The 18,352-nt window shown below is 35.9% G+C and overlaps 1 protein-coding gene across 1 annotated transcript in view; it reads left to right on the top strand.

Moving 5' to 3' along the window:
• The window catches only part of SUPT3H (SPT3 homolog, SAGA and STAGA complex component), a 408,078-nt gene that overhangs the window by 46,027 nt on the left and 343,699 nt on the right, over positions 1 to 18,352 (top strand). The window lies entirely within an intron of this gene.

Raw genomic sequence — 18,352 nt, 5'->3', positions numbered from 1 at the left:
TGCCTACCACTGTGGCTTTTTCCCCCCTTGCTCTTGCTCTCTCTTTCTCTCTCTCTCTCTGACAAAAGGCTTGTGGTAAGGCCCTTCCTGGCATCCAGAAGGATATAGCTATTTAATTTTTGTGACTCATGAGGATTTGGATAGAATACAAATGCTGAAGGAGCTCAAACTCCTGTAAGGTTAAGCATTTGTAGAGCAGAACTCTGCAGTTAAGGGCTTTCCTTTCTATTCCCCCCACCCCCACTTTTTTTTTTTTGCCTCCTCCTTTTATTTAGTTCATTATTGTGTCTGTGGAAAAGTGAGCAAAATTGGCTCAAGAGGCTGTGTGAAATTCTGAACAACAGTGATGATTTACAATAATTTACATCTTTGGATTGTATCACATTCTGGGGTCTGCTTCATATTTGCTGGGTGATTGGAGTCCTTCTGTTTTTCTTTTTCCTGTCTTCTTAAACTTGTGAATCTGTAACTCATTGTAAAAAAGTTTACCTTTCTTAAGGTCTGGTTGCAAACTGCTTGCTGGGCTTGACTGTAATTGGCTGTCATGAAAGTGTTAGTCTGGAGATTCCTTTTACAAATGTTAAATCATGTCTGTCTAGTTTATGTATGATCAATATTAGATGCCGGCTCCTACAGTATGGATTAAATGTAATTAGTATCGTTTATATTATTTATACCTTTCTTTTATGACTAGTTTAAGGATTTATAAAAATCAATGATAAGAATTGTAACAGATTATTGGCTGAATTTTAGTTTTCTTTATGCTTGTAATGATTTTTATTTTTCAAGGAATTGTATTCATTTTGCATAATTCTTTGGTTTATTTGGATTTTAACTTTAACAACAGAGGCTTTGCTAGCAAATCTTATACATGTATAAAGTAAAATTCTTCTGTCGTAATTTAGATTGTTCAATATTAGGTTTTATAAACTCAGAATAGAGTGGGTTAACAGAAGCTGTATTTTTTGTTTATAATGAAAGCTTTGAAATAAATTGCAAAATGCTGTGTGTAGCAAGAAATAATGCACACAGACAGAGTATGTTAGTCGTCTCGATTTGCTAATTCTGATTCAGAAGAAAATTGGAAACATCTTTGGGAAACTATCTCCTTTTTTACCCCTTTGGACATGTATGTATAGAACTCATTTTCTTATTAGGATGATTATATATCATAGGCAGAGAATTTCATATTTATGAATAGAGCTTCCTGTTTTCATCAGTTGGGAGCGATGGGGTATTTTTCAACAAAAATTATAAAGCTGAACAGACCAATCTTCTAGGCATTTTTCCCCATTTATCAGCCACTCTGAATTTGCATGTTAGACTTCTTCCTAGTGTGATAGTAACTAGGAGTGGCATAGAGTAAATGACTAGGAGGGTGGGCGGAGACAGTGAATTACAAAACATTATTTAGAGTAGATAATGGGGTAAGGGCTGGGAAACACTAAGGAGGGTGTTAGAGCCAAAATATCCTTGCCTATGGACTTCCAGCGCAGTTCATTATCTGCTTTTGGTTTATATTAGATAAAGATAAATGTGCAGACATGTTCATAAGTTTCTTCACAAAATATTTGATTTTCCCAAAATGCACCAGGAAGACATGGGAATGATTTTAATCCTTTATTATTCACATGTCCAGAACTTTCCCATAACAAACTTTTAGTGATAAAACACTAAACATACACTTTAGTGTTTTATTTTAAATATATATTTATGCCTCATTGTGTATGTAAACATTTTACATTGAAAAGTAAAAGCTTTCATTTAATGTAATCATTCATACAAAAGAGAAAAGTTATTTAGTTACAGTTTTAAATGACTATGGTGTACTGGTATGATCTATATCTAAAGGAGGTCTTTGTTTATATAATTTGTGGAATTTCCAAACGTAGTTCCATATGCACTTACAATAGCAGCAGAATCAGGCAGTTGAAAAAATTTAGGTAGCCGCTGTAGTATGGTAAATAAATGCTTTTTTAGTGTCTGTGTGAGGATTCTCTGACATCTTACAACCCCAACTATTAGCTAAATATTTTCTCCCTTTAATGTTTTTAAAAAAATATGTGCACGTTGGCCCTCTAACCTAACTTTGTAAGCATTTGAATAATTTTCAACATCTATGTATCTATTGCCCATTTTTTTCTCTTTTTGCAGGTAGCCCTCCTGCACATAATTTTTGGGTCAGGATAATCACTCATGTTATGTAAGAGTTCAGTAGATATTGTTAAATAGGACTTTTATGTTTTGTGTGAGGCCTGTCAAATTCTGGCGGAAGAAAGACAGTGAAGTCATTAAAGACGGTATATTCATTATCCACACATTCTTTTTCTAAATTGAAAATATATCCACTTTGGAGCAAATATTACTTTGTGATAAAAATTAAAAAACAAGTGATCAAGGTACATATGTGATAATTGAGAGTTTGTTTAATTAGAAGTAACTTACCACATGTAATAAAGAGAGATTGACTCAGAAAAGTCACTGCAAATAAAGCTCTTGATTATGGATTTATACGATGCTTAAAATGAAAAATGGAAACCACAGGGTTTTTTGGTTGTTGTTTTTCAAAGACCCTCAAAACTTCATTTTTGGGGATTATGTTAGTATTTTCTGTGTTGACGTAAGTAACAAATTTAGGTCTGTTGTGTAAATTATGTACTTTATTGCCATAGATGTGAAATACTCCTTTGAACTTGAAATCAATTTCAATAAGTAAAGACATTAGTTATCTTGCTCCCCCCATTACCTTGTATTTACTAAATTTGTCAACATTGGTCAAACTTTTTATATTGTATGCTGTTAGACTATATAACAGTATAATAGTTTTTTAAATGTTACATAAATTCATTGTTACCTTTGAATTATTTTTTTTATTTTTTGAACTAATGATCCTATTTAGATTCAATAGTTTTATCAGTGTCAATATTGTGCTTATTTCTATGTGTGTTTTTTTTATTTTAACTTCTATTTGGTGCTGTTCTATTTTCCTCTTAATTGAAAACAACAAGGCCAAGTGATTTGATGTAGGTTTTTTATTAATTGTAGACATTCTAATTTGGCTTAAATTTTTCTCACTGATAATGAGGTTTTTAGGAAGACACTTTCTTAATTTATTGTTTTAGCTTGGTATATGATAATTTATTTTTTGACTTTTTTTTGGATTTGATGTATAGCTATTTAAACTGATATAGCATTTACTGGGCCTTATATTGAGGATTTGAAAAGTTTTTATATTAGTTAAATACATTATTAGTATTTTAAATTATGATGATTATGAGATATTAATTTTACTTTCTTATTTTAATGGGGTATTATGTCTGTGTACACAACTGCATGCATATTTCTGTGATCATGTGTTCAGGGTATTATTTTGTGTTACTTTTTATAATGAGTATTCTTTTTCCTCCTCAATTTGTTTTAGTTAAATTATGTAAAAACCCAAAGCACCACCATGTCCATGATTGTTTGAACAAGTTCATTTGGTTAGTATTAGCAGCTATCTATCTATATGTGAGATTATGTGGAAATGAAATGCCAAAAGAGAAAATACTAAACTTTTCTATCTCCCTCGTACTCCCCCTCTCTTTTCCCCTTTTTTTCTTCCCTCTTTTCCTCCCTCTCTCCCTCCAGGCTTTTTCAGTTTCTTTATCACTGTTTTGATAATTCTATAGTGTCTCCAAGTAAATTCTTAAGGTTCTAGTAGTAGATATTGACATTAATTCTCACTAATGAATACCTGGCAGGTTTGAGGCACCTAAGATTTCAAGGCGAATCATAGTTATGTCTACACTGTTATATGTACACCTCATTTGTTAGATGGTATTGGCATCTGATTACAGTGATTTTCTTCCTTTTTAACAGTTTTTAATTCCTTCCTCTATGTTAATTTACTTTAACATATTGTTTCACATGACATTGGCACTTTAATTATGAGGATTTGTTTTTCCACCTTTGACTGTTCTTCAAAGTGCAGAGTGATCCATACTTGTGTAATGTAGCTGTATAAATAACTCATGTTTCTTATAATTATTAGAACAATTCATCTTCTAATGCTGTCATTTTTCTAAGAAGAAAAAAAAAGGCGAGAACTTGTAGAAAATATGGGAAACATGCTCATATGACAGCTGAGGATGTGGCTAGGCTAAAGCAGGAAACTACTACCCACAATGCAATGTTACATATACTACCACTTAATAAAATTTATATCAAACATGCTACTGACAAAACCAAAGAAAAATAATATCCCAACTATGCTAGTTAACATACTAAATCTATCTAGGGAAAAATGAAACTAATCTTTTTGGAACTTTGTATTTAGAGAATATAGTAAATGAAACCGGGGCATCATAGTACATTGGAGCTCTGTGGTAACTTTGTGCTGTGGGACTTGGTTGTAGGAAAACTGTCTATAATGACAACCTTTTGGATATTAACTTTCCTGGGAAAGGCACAAAACGGCACCCCCTTTCTTTTTTAATTGAATTGTTGCAGTATTAAATATAGTTAGAGGACATTGTCATTTGGTAGGTAAAATAAGTTAAATTAATGAGACATTCATGATTAGTTAAATGTTTTATCTAGCCCAGGTATATTTCTTTCCATTTTGTTTTATGTTGTCTTTTATTGCCAGGTTTGAGGTGGGGCTTGAATTGTCCACTGAAGCATATTTCTTTTCAGAGTAATTGTTTTTCTTGGTCTTTTTATTTATGTTAACCTACCTAGAGCTTACCTGATCAACCCATATGCTTTACTCTAAAGAGGGTTAGCCTAAAGCAAAATGTAAACTGCTTTTATAATGTGGTTGAAAAAGATATTATGGTATCTTCTGAAAAGGTCAGATTTTAATATACTTAGGGTTTCTGTTTATAAATCTTAATCTTCTGTGCTCTTAGCTGTCAGACTATAGCAATTTTGATGAATTTAGTACCTTAGTAATTTAGATGAATTATGCGGCTTTAAAGGGAGGTTTTTAAAATTTAAAAAGGGAACATAGCAGAGTTTTGGATTGATAAATGTATAGAAATTTTATCAGAGGAGAAATAGAAAAGACTATTAAATTAGTGTTAGTTGTGAAAGATCCCCTCTTAGTATTCCGGCATATAAATTACCACTGTGTCAGATCTGGCATGGTAATTGTCATCTCATTATTTAAAGATTAATATATTATCTCTCTGTCTATATCTCTATTAAGGATGATTTGCTTAATTGTTTGAAGTAGTTTCTCCTTCAGAGACTGCTTATCAATACCAGCTGTGGCACTGTGGCTTTTCTCCATGGACTCATGGTGGTCTTTGGAACAACGTTCTTCAACTTTGACAGGTGAGACAGAGGCTCTCCAGTGCCACTGCTTTTGGATGAATCTAGCTGTGGTTGGAGAGAGTGCATCTTGCCAAAATATATGGGTGAGACCACACACAGCCTTTAAAATAGTTATTGTAGGCTTATTTTTAGGGTTACATGTCTTGACAGTTCTTTTATTTGCATGCCAATTTCATTGCTGTGTATAGATTTTTCATTGGTCTTAGTAAAGGCGATTGCACATTTAGTCTCTATTTGTTAAGCCTTGTGTATAATTTACACTGGAAAATACTCTTGAATTCAGACATAATTAACAATATAGAAAATATATTGAAAATGAATCACTAGAATACTGGTCTTTTTGCTTTTATAAATTTGACAGTATTCCCTTTGGAAATCTCAATTTTCAATAGTTTAGTAGTCAAAAATTGCTCCAATTTGAACTTTTAGATCAAATAAGTTAGGAGAGAATGTTAAAATATTCATATTACTTCAATTACATTAATAGTAAAAAATTTATGGTTCTTGTTATTCAGAAGTACAGCTTTTATAATATTGATACAATAATGTATTGTTCAAAATGTAAGTTTTACACATTAGTAAAAGCTTGAAACATCGAAACAAATGGCCAGAGAAGTCAATTTCTTAATGCATAATCATAAAATGCAAGCCATCTAGTCTTTTTATGGGATGATTAAAACTTTATTCAACTTAGTGAACTGTAAAATTGTATGTTTAAAAAAAGTATGTTTAGTCTTCTAAAACTGGCTTTTTTAGTCAAGATCTCTCTTTGGACTTCTATAAAATGTTTCCTTTTATAAAATACATTTGTATAATTATTTATGATTCTTAAGTTATTAGTGATAAGAAGCTTAAGCTTAAGAAGCTTAACTTCTTGAGCCCTGGCAGGTAATTAGTTACAAGACTTTTCACTTGATGATCAATGCATGTTGGTTAGTTATGTATTTATAAAATATTGTAAGCAGCTAAGATAAGATTACAGTTTCATTGTAGATATTCTTATAGGGAAAACAGAATCTATGGAGATAATTGGAAATTCAGTTTTCTCTCTACTATTATTGCAGTACCCTTCCATTGCTGAGTGGTCTGGCAGGAAACTACTGGGGAAATTGTGTTCCTACAGCTTTTTCAGAGCACAGGTTGTGGAAAGAAGAGAGAACATAGTATATACAAAAAGGTTGTCTAAAGAAAAGTTTGGCTCTTAACTTTCAGAAATTGGTCGTGTATGGCAACCTTGATTGGATGCTATATTTTAAAAAAAGTTTTATAAGTTATTTTTAGGATATTTGAGGAAAATGGCTATTAGTGATACTATGGCATATTTATTGAGTGTGATAATACTGTTGCATGTATATAATAGGAAAATATCCTTATTAAAAAAGGTGAATGATGAGATATTTTTAAGAAGTTAATACCATGATTAAACAAAAATATACATAAAACAAATATGGCATAAATTAACAATTGGTGAGTCCAGATAAAGAGTATACAGACATTCATTTTACTATTTTTCACCTTAAACAGTGACTTCTGAAAGGTGAAGCATTTTGTGGAGAAGGTGTATAGAGATTTATTTTATTTCAAAGTGAAATCAGATAGGGGAAATTCATTTTTTTGTATAGTTTTTAAAAATTAAGTGAATATGATGGGTTGTGCATAACATTTTTAGATTTTAGTTTATAGTTTTATTTTTTACATTTTTGTTCTATTCACCATAAAAAATCTAATTTTCACAAATTTATACATGGCAAAAATAAATAAATAGTATAATATTTTTGAAAATACCAACTTTTAAAATTTTACATTTGTGTAACAGTACCTCAGAGCTAGACCAGTATGCTAAAGGTTTCTAGAGGACCAAAACAATTATGATATTGTCATTTATTTATTCTGAACTGGATGCTTTTAAAATAGAGGGCAGGGCAAAAATAGGTTTACAGTTGTTTGTATGGAAAATAATACAATAATTAATAATAATACACTGTGTTTCATGTACTCACAACTGTATACCTCCTTTGCCTTACCCTCTATATGAAAGTACCTTAAAAAGTTCATTCACATTAAATTCATACTACTGAATATTACTGCTACTAAATTGTTTATATACTATTCACTTCAATTGTACTCTTTGAAGAAGTATTTTAATGGGCAGAAGCCTATATTCTCTATGCAAATTATTAATTCTGAATTTGTATTATGCTAGTTAATATCCTATGGAGGTCTGTACATTTTTTCTCTAGAGGGCGAAATAGTAAATATTTTTGGTTTTATGAGACATAGAGTTTCTGTTCACTGCTCTACTCTGCCATTGTATCTGAAAGCAGTAAGTTAGACAATAAGTAAAACTTTATAAACAGGCAGCTGGCCTGCTGTACTTTGCCCACTCCTGCCACCTGTACTTCATGTATAGAAATGTGTGGCCCAGTGGACATCTTCTTTTATAGAAAAGGCAAGAATAGTTTGAAAAATGATCAAACTTTTACATATTATAATGGAATTTTTTCTTAAAGTATTTATAAAATCTGTTTTGTTTGTTTATTTTTATGTGAAAGATGACATCCTTGGTCCTTCATAACTTTTTTTTGAATTGAATAGTGCAATTTCATCTTGATCATGTAATTATTAAATTCTAGAGGCCTGGTGCACAAAATTCATGCATGGTGGTGTTGGGGTGGTCCCCTCAGCCCAGCCTGCACCCTCTCCAATCTGACACCCCTCGGGGGATGTCCGACTGCCTGTTTAGGCCCGATCCTGGGGATTGGACCTAAACCGGTAGTCAGACATCCCTCTCACAATCCTGGACTGCTGGCTCCTAATCGCTCACCTGCCTGCCTGCGTGGTCACCCCTAACTGCGCCCCCCCTACCCCCCGCTGGCCTGATCGCTCCTCACTGCCTCTGCGTGCTGGCCTGATTGCCCCTAACTGCCCCCAGTTGCCAGCCAGGTTGCCTCCAACTGCTCCCTCCCTGATGGCCTGGTTGCTCCTAACTGCCCCCCTCCCCCCGCCGGCCTTGGCCTGGTTGCTCCCAACTGCCCCCCTCTGCCGGCCTGGTCACCCCAACTCCCCTGTCCCCCCCCCCCCGCATGCCGGCCTCGTCACCCCCAATTCCCCTCCCCCTGCCGGCCTGGTCGTCCCTCATGACCCTCCGCTGGCTTGGTCACCCCACACAGCCTGCTGTTAGTCGTTTGGTCGTCCCACACTAACACCCCTGCTGGCCTGGTCACCCCATGCAGCCTGCTTGTTCAGTCATTTGGTTGTCCCTCACTAACCCCCTGCCAGCCTGGTCGCGCCAAGCAGCCTGCTTGTTCAGTTGTTTGGTCGTCCCTTATTAACCCCCCTGCCTGCCTGGTTGAAGGCAGCCATCTTGTGAGGGTGTGAGGGTTAATTTGCATATTACCTCTTTATTATATAGGATTGTGAATAGCTTTATGTAACTCTAAAATTCTTTTAGAGATAAGGTTGGAATAAATAATCTTGATTATAGTGTATTTCCAGGTTATCTTAAATCTGAGAATTTATCTAGTTCATTATTATCAATAAATATGCTAAAATTTCTTTCATTCACAGAAATGTTTTCTTTTTCAATAAACTCGGTTTAATGCTCAAGCATAAAATACTTCATAGTGATTGTGATGAGCTATTTCCCCTCTTTTACATTTATATTTGAATTTAAATTTGAGTAGAAAAGGAATTATTTTTGGTATTACTTAATCTCCAGAACATTCATTGTACCCACCATTGGACATAATATCCAAAATAAATTAATTTTCTGAGGATTCACCTACATTAGGTAGACTGAGTACTATTTATTGGATGATGGTGATGGTTACATCAACTTAGCAGGAAAATAACCTTTTTTTTTTTTTTTAATATTAGCAAGGAGCAAATGAACTCATATCCTGATCTGATTTTGAGACCTTTATGTATTAACTAGAGGTCCAGTGCACGAATAAGTGCACCAGTGGGGTCCCTCTGCCTGGCCTGCAGGATTGGGCTGAAACCAGCTCTCCAACATCCCCCAAGGGGTCCAGGATTGCAAGAGTGCGCAGACCAGGCTGAGGGATACCACTGGTGCATGATTGAGGCTAGGGAGGGACACAGGAGGTTGGCCAGCCTCGGCAGGACCGCGGGAGGGCTCCAGGGTGTATCTGGCCCATCTCGCTCAGACCCGACGGGCTGAACCCCAGCAGCAAGCTCACCTACCGGTCGTAGTGTCTTTCCCCTGGTGGTCAGTGCATATCATAGCAACTGGACGACCAATCGATTCTCTGTCCCCTGGTGGTCAGTGCACATCATAGCAACTAGTTGGCTGGTCAGCTGTCTGCCCCCTGGTGGTTAGTGCACGTCATAGCGAGTTGTTGAGTGGCCTTAGCATATCATTAGCATATTACACTTTGATTGGTTGAACAGACGACCAGACACTTAGCATATTAGGCTTTTATTATATAGGACTAGAGGCCCGGTGCACAAAAATTTGTGCACTCGGGGGGGTCCCTCAGCCCAGCCTGTGCCCTCTCGCAGTCTGGGACCCCTCGGGGGATGACCACCTGCTGGCTTAGGCTTGCTCCCTGAGGGATTGGGCCTAAGATGTCAATCAGACATCCCTCTGGCAGCCTGGTAGCCCTCAGGGGATGTCCACTTGCCAGCGGGGAGCAGACCTAAGCTGCAGTCAGACAACCTTAGCGCTGCTGAGGAGGCAGGAGAGGCTCCCACCCCCACCGCTGTACTGGCAGCCATCAGCCTGGCTTGTGGCTGAGCAGAGCTCCCCCATGTGGGAGCGCACTGACTACCAGAGGGCAGCTCCTGCATTGAGCGTCTGCCCCCTGGTGGTCAGTGTGTGTCATTGTGACCAGTCATTCCCAGTCTTTCTGCTGTTAGGGTCAGTTTGCATATTACCCTTTTACTATATAGGATAGAGGCCTGGTGTACAGGTGGGGGCCGGCTGGTTTGCCCTGAAGGGTGTCCCGGATCAGGGTGGGGGTCCTGCTTGGGTGCCTGGCCAGTCTGGGTGAGGGGCTGATGGCTGTTTGCAGCTGGTCACACCCCCTTCAGGGTGGGGGTCTACACTGGGGTGCCTGGCCAGCTTGGATGAGGGGCTGATGGCTGTTTTCAGGCTGGCCACACCCCCTTTAGGGTGGGGGTCCCCACTGGGGTGCCTGGCCAGCCTGCGTGAGGGGCTGAGGGCCGTTTTCAGGCTGGCCGGCGACTGAAGCTCCCAGCCTCTCCTTTTTTTCTTTTTTTTTTTAATTCTGGGATTTATTTACCTTCTATAATTGAAACTTTGTTGCTGTCACCAGAGCTGAGAGTCAGCTCCAGCTCTGTGGCCATCGCCGGCTGAAAGCAGGTATCTGGGGTTTGTTTAGCTTCTATAATTGAAACTTTGTTGCTTTCAGAGCTTAGAGCCGGGCTGTGGTAGGCGGGGAACCTTGGCTTCCTCCATCACGGGAGCAAGCAAGCCTCCTGCTCACTTCAGCTGTGTGGCTGCCGGCTGCCATCTTGGTTGACAGTTAATTTGCATATCACCCTGATTAGCCAATGGGAGGTGTAGCGAAGGTACGGTCAATTGCCCTTTTTGTCTTTTATTAGATAGGATACTTAAGGTTTTAGGTTGAGCTACAGGTAAATGAGATGACTTCAAGCAGAAATTTATAGTTTATATTGTTGAGCACCTTATTTTGAAATAATTTCTATATATTATCTATGGTCGTTTTAGGCAATTCCAGTTATTACATACACAGCTAAGGATCAGACAAGGGAGAGATCAACCAAAGAACTTATATGCTAGCATATAGGCCTAACCAATGGACACAGACAACAGGGGGGTGAGGGCATGATTGGGGGGGTGGGGGATAATGCGGGGATAAGGACACATATGTAATAACTTAATCAATAAAAAATTAAAAAATATATAACTCATAATTTCATCACAACAGAGCAATCCTCCTCCTATTTCTCCCCTAGAAGCACTGGTTATTGTCTACCTTCATAAATGATAAAGTTCTAACATGATTGTTTTTACACCTCTCTTCTTTAATATTAATTATAGAACAGAAACATAAATCACTGTGATTAACATAGCCTTCCTGGGAAGGCAACACACAAACAACTAACATATAGAAACTCAAAAAGCATCATCTAGGGTTATTTAATGTAAGTTAAGCCTGCCTTACCTACCTTAATAGATTTTAAAAAGTACCACTGTACTGTAGCAATTTAATAAACTAGTTGACAGGAGAAATATGATATTAAACATACTTTACTTGAAAAGATAAGGAAATATTTAATATTAATGTAGGAAATATTTTCATCCAAAATTAAAAAGTTTTGGCATTTAAAATTTTAATGTTCATTTAGTAGGAAAATTAACCATTGACAATAGAATCTGGCCCCCAAACTAATGGTTAAGTATTATTTTGCTACCTCTTTGTATTGTTTAAATTTCTAGGACTATTGTCCTTTGTACCTATCAATCCATTTTTTAAAATTAAGAATTCTAAAGATTGCATATTTCTGGAATAAGTTATGCATTATCAAGATAGTTAATAAATACAGCAGAATTGTTAGGTATTATTTTACTGCATGAAATCATAATAAAGTTTAATACTGAAAATATCAAAACGAACCCATTTTAAAAAATTTATAGGTTTTATTTTTAGCAGATTTAATTTTATGGAAAAATTGTGCAGGATGTAAAGAGTTCCATTATACCCCAGCCCTCAGTTTCCTTATTGTTAACATCTTGCACTGGTGTCCTCCCTTAATTGATGACCCAATATTGATACGTTGTTGTTAACTAATGTCATTAGTTTACATTAGGAGTCATTCTTTATGTTGTGTAGTTCTGTAGGTTGTATCAAATGCATAATTTTATACATCCTCTATTGTAGTATCATTCAGAATAGTTTTTTCTAAAAATCCTCATAAAATTTTGTTTAATTACACATAACATAAAATTTAGGATCTCAACTATTTTAGCAACTGGTCTTTTTACTCTGTATATAGTATTGTATTTTTTTTAGGATGTCAGATAGTTGGAATCATAGAAAATACAGCCTTTTCAGACTGGATTCTTTCGCTTAGCAATATTCACTTATGGCTCCTCCATGTCTTTGTTGCTTAATTACTAATTTCTTTTTTTACTGCTAAATAATATTTCATTGTGTGGATGTACCACAGTTTGTTTATATGTTTACCTGTTGAAGGACATCTCAGTTACTTCCAGTTTCTGGCAATTATAAATAAAGCTACTGTAAATATGAATGCAGGTTTTTATGTGGACCTAAGTTTTTCACTCATTTGGGTAAATATTTAAGAGTATTAGTTAGATTGTTAGGTAAAGCTATGTTTAACTTTGTAAGAAACTAAACTGCTCAAATGTCCATAGTGGTTGTATGATTTTGCATTCACACCAGTAATGAATGAGAGCCCTTGTTGCTCCACATAGTTGTCAGCATTTGCTTTTCTCAGTGTTTTGGATTTATGCCATTCCAATAGGTGTAGAGTGGCACCTTGTCATTTTAATTTGCAATTGCTTCATGATAAATGATGTTGAACATCTTTTCTTATGCCTATTTGCTATCTATAGATCTTTGGGAGGTGTTCAGCTCTTTCACCTTATTTTTAGTTTTTGTTGTTTGTTTTCTTGTTATTGCATTAGCCAGAACTTCCAGGATGAAGTTGAATAGAAGTGGTGAAAGAGAATATCCTTGTCTTATTACTGATCTTAGGGAGGAACACATCTAGTTTCTTTCCAATAAGTATGATGTTTGCTGTACATTTTTTGCAGATGTTCTTTTTCAATTTGAGGATGTTCCCTTCTATTTCTGGTTTGCTGAGAATTTTTATCATGAATGGGTGTTGGATTTTTCAGCTAGTTCTTCTTTATGTATTGCTTAGGAACATATGGTCTTTCTTCTTAACCTGTTGATATGATGGATTTTAGCAATTGATTTTGAAATGTTGAACCAGCCTTGTATACCTGGACTAAATCCCACTTGGCTGTGGTGTATAATTCTTTCTATATATTATTGGATATGATTTGCTCATACTTTGTGGAGGATTTTTTGCACCTATGTTCATGGAAAATATTGTTCTGTATTTTTTCCTACTTGCAGTGTTTTTGTCTTCTTTTAGTATTAAGTAATGCTGGCCACATAGAATGAGTTAGGACATGTTTCCTCTGGATTAGGTTGTAGAGAATTTCTTCCTTAAATATTTGCTAGAATTCACCAGTGAGTAGGACTAGTGCTTCCTGTTCTGGAAGGTTATTAATTATTGATTCAATTGAAAAATTAGATATCGGCCTATTCAGATAATTTATTTCTCTTGTCTGAGTTTTGGTAACGTGTATTTCAGGGAATTGGTTCATTTTATCTATGGTATTAAATTTTGGGGCGTACAATTGTTCCTAGTATTCCTTTATTACCTTTTAAAAATCCATGAGATAAGTAATGATGTCCTCTTCTTTCATTCCTCATATTAGTAATTTGTGTTCTCATGTTTTTTTGTTGTTGTTTTGTTTTATAACCTGGGTAGAGATTTGTACATTTCATTTTTTCTCAAAGAATCAGTTTCTGGTTTCATTAATTTTTTCTATTGATTTCCTATTTTCAGTTTATTTGATTTTTGCTCTAAATTTTATATATTCTGCCTACTTTCGGTTTAATTTTGTTTTTCTATTTTCTAAATGGAAGCTTAGATGATTAATTTTGGATCTTTTTTCTAGTAAATGCATATAATGCTACAACTCTCTTTTAAAACACTTCTTTTTCTGCACATGCAAATTTTGATGGGTTGTATTTTCCTTTTCATTTAGTTTGAAATTTTGTTAAACTTGTGAATTTTTTTCAACAGTGTGTTTCTTGATATAGTTGGATCAATATTGTTAATTAAAAATAAGAAAAACAAAGGTTCAGATTGTAATAAAAAGTAAAAAGCTTTTATATGAACAGGAAAAAAGGGGGTGGGGAATTGTAATCCAGGAGACACAGATTCAGGTAGCAACCTAAAATGTGCTCCAGAGAGAACAAAGAAAAGCAAGATTTATAAAAGCAAAACACTGGTACAGTTTTTATTTAAATTATTTATGCAAATAAATTATGTGGCTCACTTAACAGGGATTGGGTCCTTTCAAGGTGAGGAATAATAAATCTGGTTGCCATGGTAAGGAGGAAGTAATGACCATATATGTCCATGTAGCAGTCCTTGATGCAAGATGTTTATGATTTGTCCTTTAACTGAGTTAGGCAACAGGTCAGCAATTTAGTAGCTGTTCTGAGACTGTGACATGAGATGTGCATAGGCCCCAAATCTTCAATGTCTTCCCAGCATTGATTCTTTTCTCTACCATTTCCATTTTGTGACACTCTTAGCAATGCTTATTCCATTTTATTTTTACCACTTAAACATCTCTCATATTTGTAACTTTGTAACTTTTGTCTTTTTGTCAGTGCCCTTCTTCTTTATTTCTTTTTTTCGCCTTCCACCTTTTTATGCCTTTTTATGCCTTTCCTGGTTTTAATTGAGCATTTTATATTATCCCATTTTCTTTTCTCCCTTTCCATGTCAATTATACTTTTTTTCCTTTTTTTAAAAAAAGTGGTTATTATAAAGTTTGGAATAAACACTTAAAATTAATTCAAGCCCGCTTTGCAGTATACCATATAGCTTCACGGGTAGTTCAAGTATCTTATAAAAGAGTATGCCCTCTTTATGGCATTGCTGACATTCATATCACTTATCTAAAAGCTATAATCACTGACTATATCATTGCTAGTATTATTTAAGAAGAAATAACGTAAGTGTTATTTTATTAGACAAGAACTTCTCTAATGCTGTTCCTTTCTTTATATAAGTCTGTGTTCTGACTTATATAATTTTCTTTCTCTTTGAATAAATTCTTCCAACATTTCTTTCAAGACAGGTTTACTGGTAATGAATTTCTTCAAGTTTTGTAAGTTTGTTTTTTCTTCTTTTCATGAGAAAGTCTTTATTTCTCCTTCAGTTTTGAAGGATAGTTTTGCTGGATAGAATTCTATGTTGGTGTGTATATGTTGCTTCTTTCAACACTTTAAATATTTCATTTATCTATCTTCTTGTTTGCATAGTTTCTGAATGTAATTTCTTGACCTCATAGGTAAGCTCTTTTGTGTTGTTGCTTTTTATGGCTGCTTTCAAGATTTTCTATTTGTCTTTGATTTTCCATAGTTTGGTAATTATGTGCCTAAGGTGTCAGTATTTTGATACTTATTCTGCTAGGCGTTCTCTGAGATTTCTGGATCTCTTGGTGTCTGTCATTCATTTTGGAAAATTCCCAGCCAATGTCACTTCAAATAAATCTTTTTTTCTTTCTTCTCTGTTTGGTATGACCATTACATGTGTGTTACTTTTGTTCAATTTTCCCATAGTACTTGAACATTTTTTTTTGCATTTATCATTTTTTTTCTTCTTACCTTTCAGTTATAGAAGCTTGTAACATATCTTCATTCTTGGTGATTCTTTTCTCTCTCCCCCCCGCCCCCCCCCCCAAAAAAAAAAAACCAAAAAAAATTCTTCATTTCTTTTACAGTGGTTTGGCTTTTTTTTTTTTTTTATCATTTCCTTTTTTACCATTTCTTTTTTAGCATTTTCATCTTTTTGCTGATATTATTGAACTGTTCTGACATGTTGTTCACTTGTTTCATTAGCTCCCTTAGCATACTAGTCATAGTTATTTTAAATTCCAGTATGATAATTTCAAAATCTCTGCCCTCTAGGTCCACCATGCCATTGCAAATTGTAAGACTTTATTTTAATGCTCAAGTAATATTCCATTTTGTATATGTACCACACTTTCTTTATCCAATCGTCTATCAATGGACACTTAGGTTGCTTTCATATCTTGGCTCTTTTAAATAATGCTGCAATGATCATAGGGATGCATATATCTTTTCAAATTAGTGCTTTGGATTTCTTTGGATAAATACCCAGAAGTGGGATTGCTGGGTCATATGGTAGTCGGATTTTTAATTATCTGAGGAATCTCCATCCTGTTTTCCACAGGGGCCACACCAATTTACAGTCATTAATGACACTATTATTTCTCTTTTTCTTTTAGAAACATTTTTATTGATTTTTTTAGAGTAAGAGGAAGGGTTAGGGATAGAGAGAAACATCAAGTGTGAAAGCAACTCAAACATCAATTAGCTGCCTCATGCATGCCCCCTACTGTGGATGGAGCCTGCAACCTGGGCATGTGCCCAGACCAGGAATTGAACCAGCAACCTTTTGGTGCACTGGATGATGCCCAGTCAACTGAGCTATACCGGCCAGGGTGACACTTTTATTTCTTAATGACACCATCATTTTTCCATTCATCAGATTTGCAATTTTGTTTTTTGACTCCATTATTATAGTAGACTAGTGGCCCCGTGCATGGATTCGTGCACATTGAAAGGAATCAGGCTTCCTCGTCTTTGGTTCCGGGGTGCATGACCCAAGAACCTCTGCTGCCAGGTCACCACAGCTCAGCAATAAACCAGATTCAGGGCCTACAGTGCCCCAGCGACAACATAACCCATGACCGAAGGTGGAATAGCATAGCCCTGCAATGAATTGGGCTCCCTCCTCTCTGGTTCTGGGGTGCGTCACCCAAGAACCGCCGCTGCCAAGTCACCTCAGCTTGGCAGCTCCTGAGTTGAACGTCTGCCCCCTGGTGGTCAGTGCACGTCATATGTATGGTCAGCCGGTCACTTAACCTTTTATATAGGTAGATTCTTGTCAGTTCTTTGTTTTCCTATATTCTGTCTTTCCCTTCCATTTTTCCATCTTGGCTTATAACCTAAACTTCACTACCCCTTCACATGTGAATTCATACTTAGCTTCTGTCTCAAGTTTTATCCACTCTAATACTTTTAATTTTTATTTTTGCTACTCATTAATATATGCGCTCATTAATCTTTTCAAACCTCTTATATTCTTATATACCTTCTCTTATGTTAAATGCTTGTTTTAGGTAAGTATACTAGATAACATATGTCTTGCTGTCTGCCTTCTGTGTTTTGCTTCTTTTTTTAAAAATATATTTTATTGATTTTTTACAGAGAGGAAGGGAGAGGAATAGAGAGTTAGAAACATCGATGAGAGAGAAACACTGATCAGCTGCCTCCTGCACACCCCTCACTGGGGATGTGCCCACAACCAAGGTACATGCCCTTGACCGGAATTGAACCTGGGACCCTTGAGTCTGTAGGCCGATGCTCTATCCACTGAGCCAAACCGGTTAGGGCTGTGTTTTGCTTCTGTTCAATCCTTTGTAATGGTTGCCTTGTCTCCACTTTCTGAGGTCCTGATAATTCTTCAAATTATTGCAAGTGCTACTTTCCAAAAAACTTTTTAGTTAACTTTAGAATGAGAATACCATGAGGCTGTAAAAGGTAATAGCTTTGGAGTTTGTCAACTATGTTCCAGCCCTGACTCTGCAAATTATCAGCCCTGTAACCCAAAGCAAGTTATTCAGCTTCTGTGATTTTCTGCTTCTTCATCTCTAATGTGGGCATAATAGTCATTTTGTAGATATTGTGAGTATTCAACTAGATAGCGTTTGTAAAATACCTAATACAAGGAGCTGGTAAGCAATTGATGAATCATTCATTCAGTAAGGACATACTGGATGTCTATTTTCTGTTCTCTTATTTCATATACATATACATATATATGTGTGTGTGTGTGTGTGTGTGTGTGTGTGTGTGTGTGTGTGTGTCTCTTATTTCATATATATATGGTTGGAGCGTCTTCCCCCTGGTGGTCAGTACATATCATAGGGAGCGGTTGAGCGGCCTTAGCAGATCATTAGCATATTATGCTCTGATTGGTTGAATGGCCGACTGGGCACTTAGCATATTAGGCTTTTATTATATAGGATAAGAGCAAAAATCCCTATGCTTGAGGGGCAGGAGGGCCTACTCCTAGGTATAACACTACAACTTAAGAGACTGTATACTAAATGTTTATGCGCTCATCTTTACATTCTGCCTAATGCAGCTTTAGGATGGTG

The sequence above is a fragment of the Myotis lucifugus genome, unplaced genomic scaffold (assembly GCF_000147115.1).
Source record: "Myotis lucifugus unplaced genomic scaffold, Myoluc2.0 scaffold_241, whole genome shotgun sequence".
NCBI lineage: Eukaryota > Metazoa > Chordata > Mammalia > Chiroptera > Vespertilionidae > Myotis > Myotis lucifugus.
The sequence above is the reverse complement of the archived record's forward strand: the minus strand, read 5'-3'. Positions and strand labels throughout refer to the sequence as shown.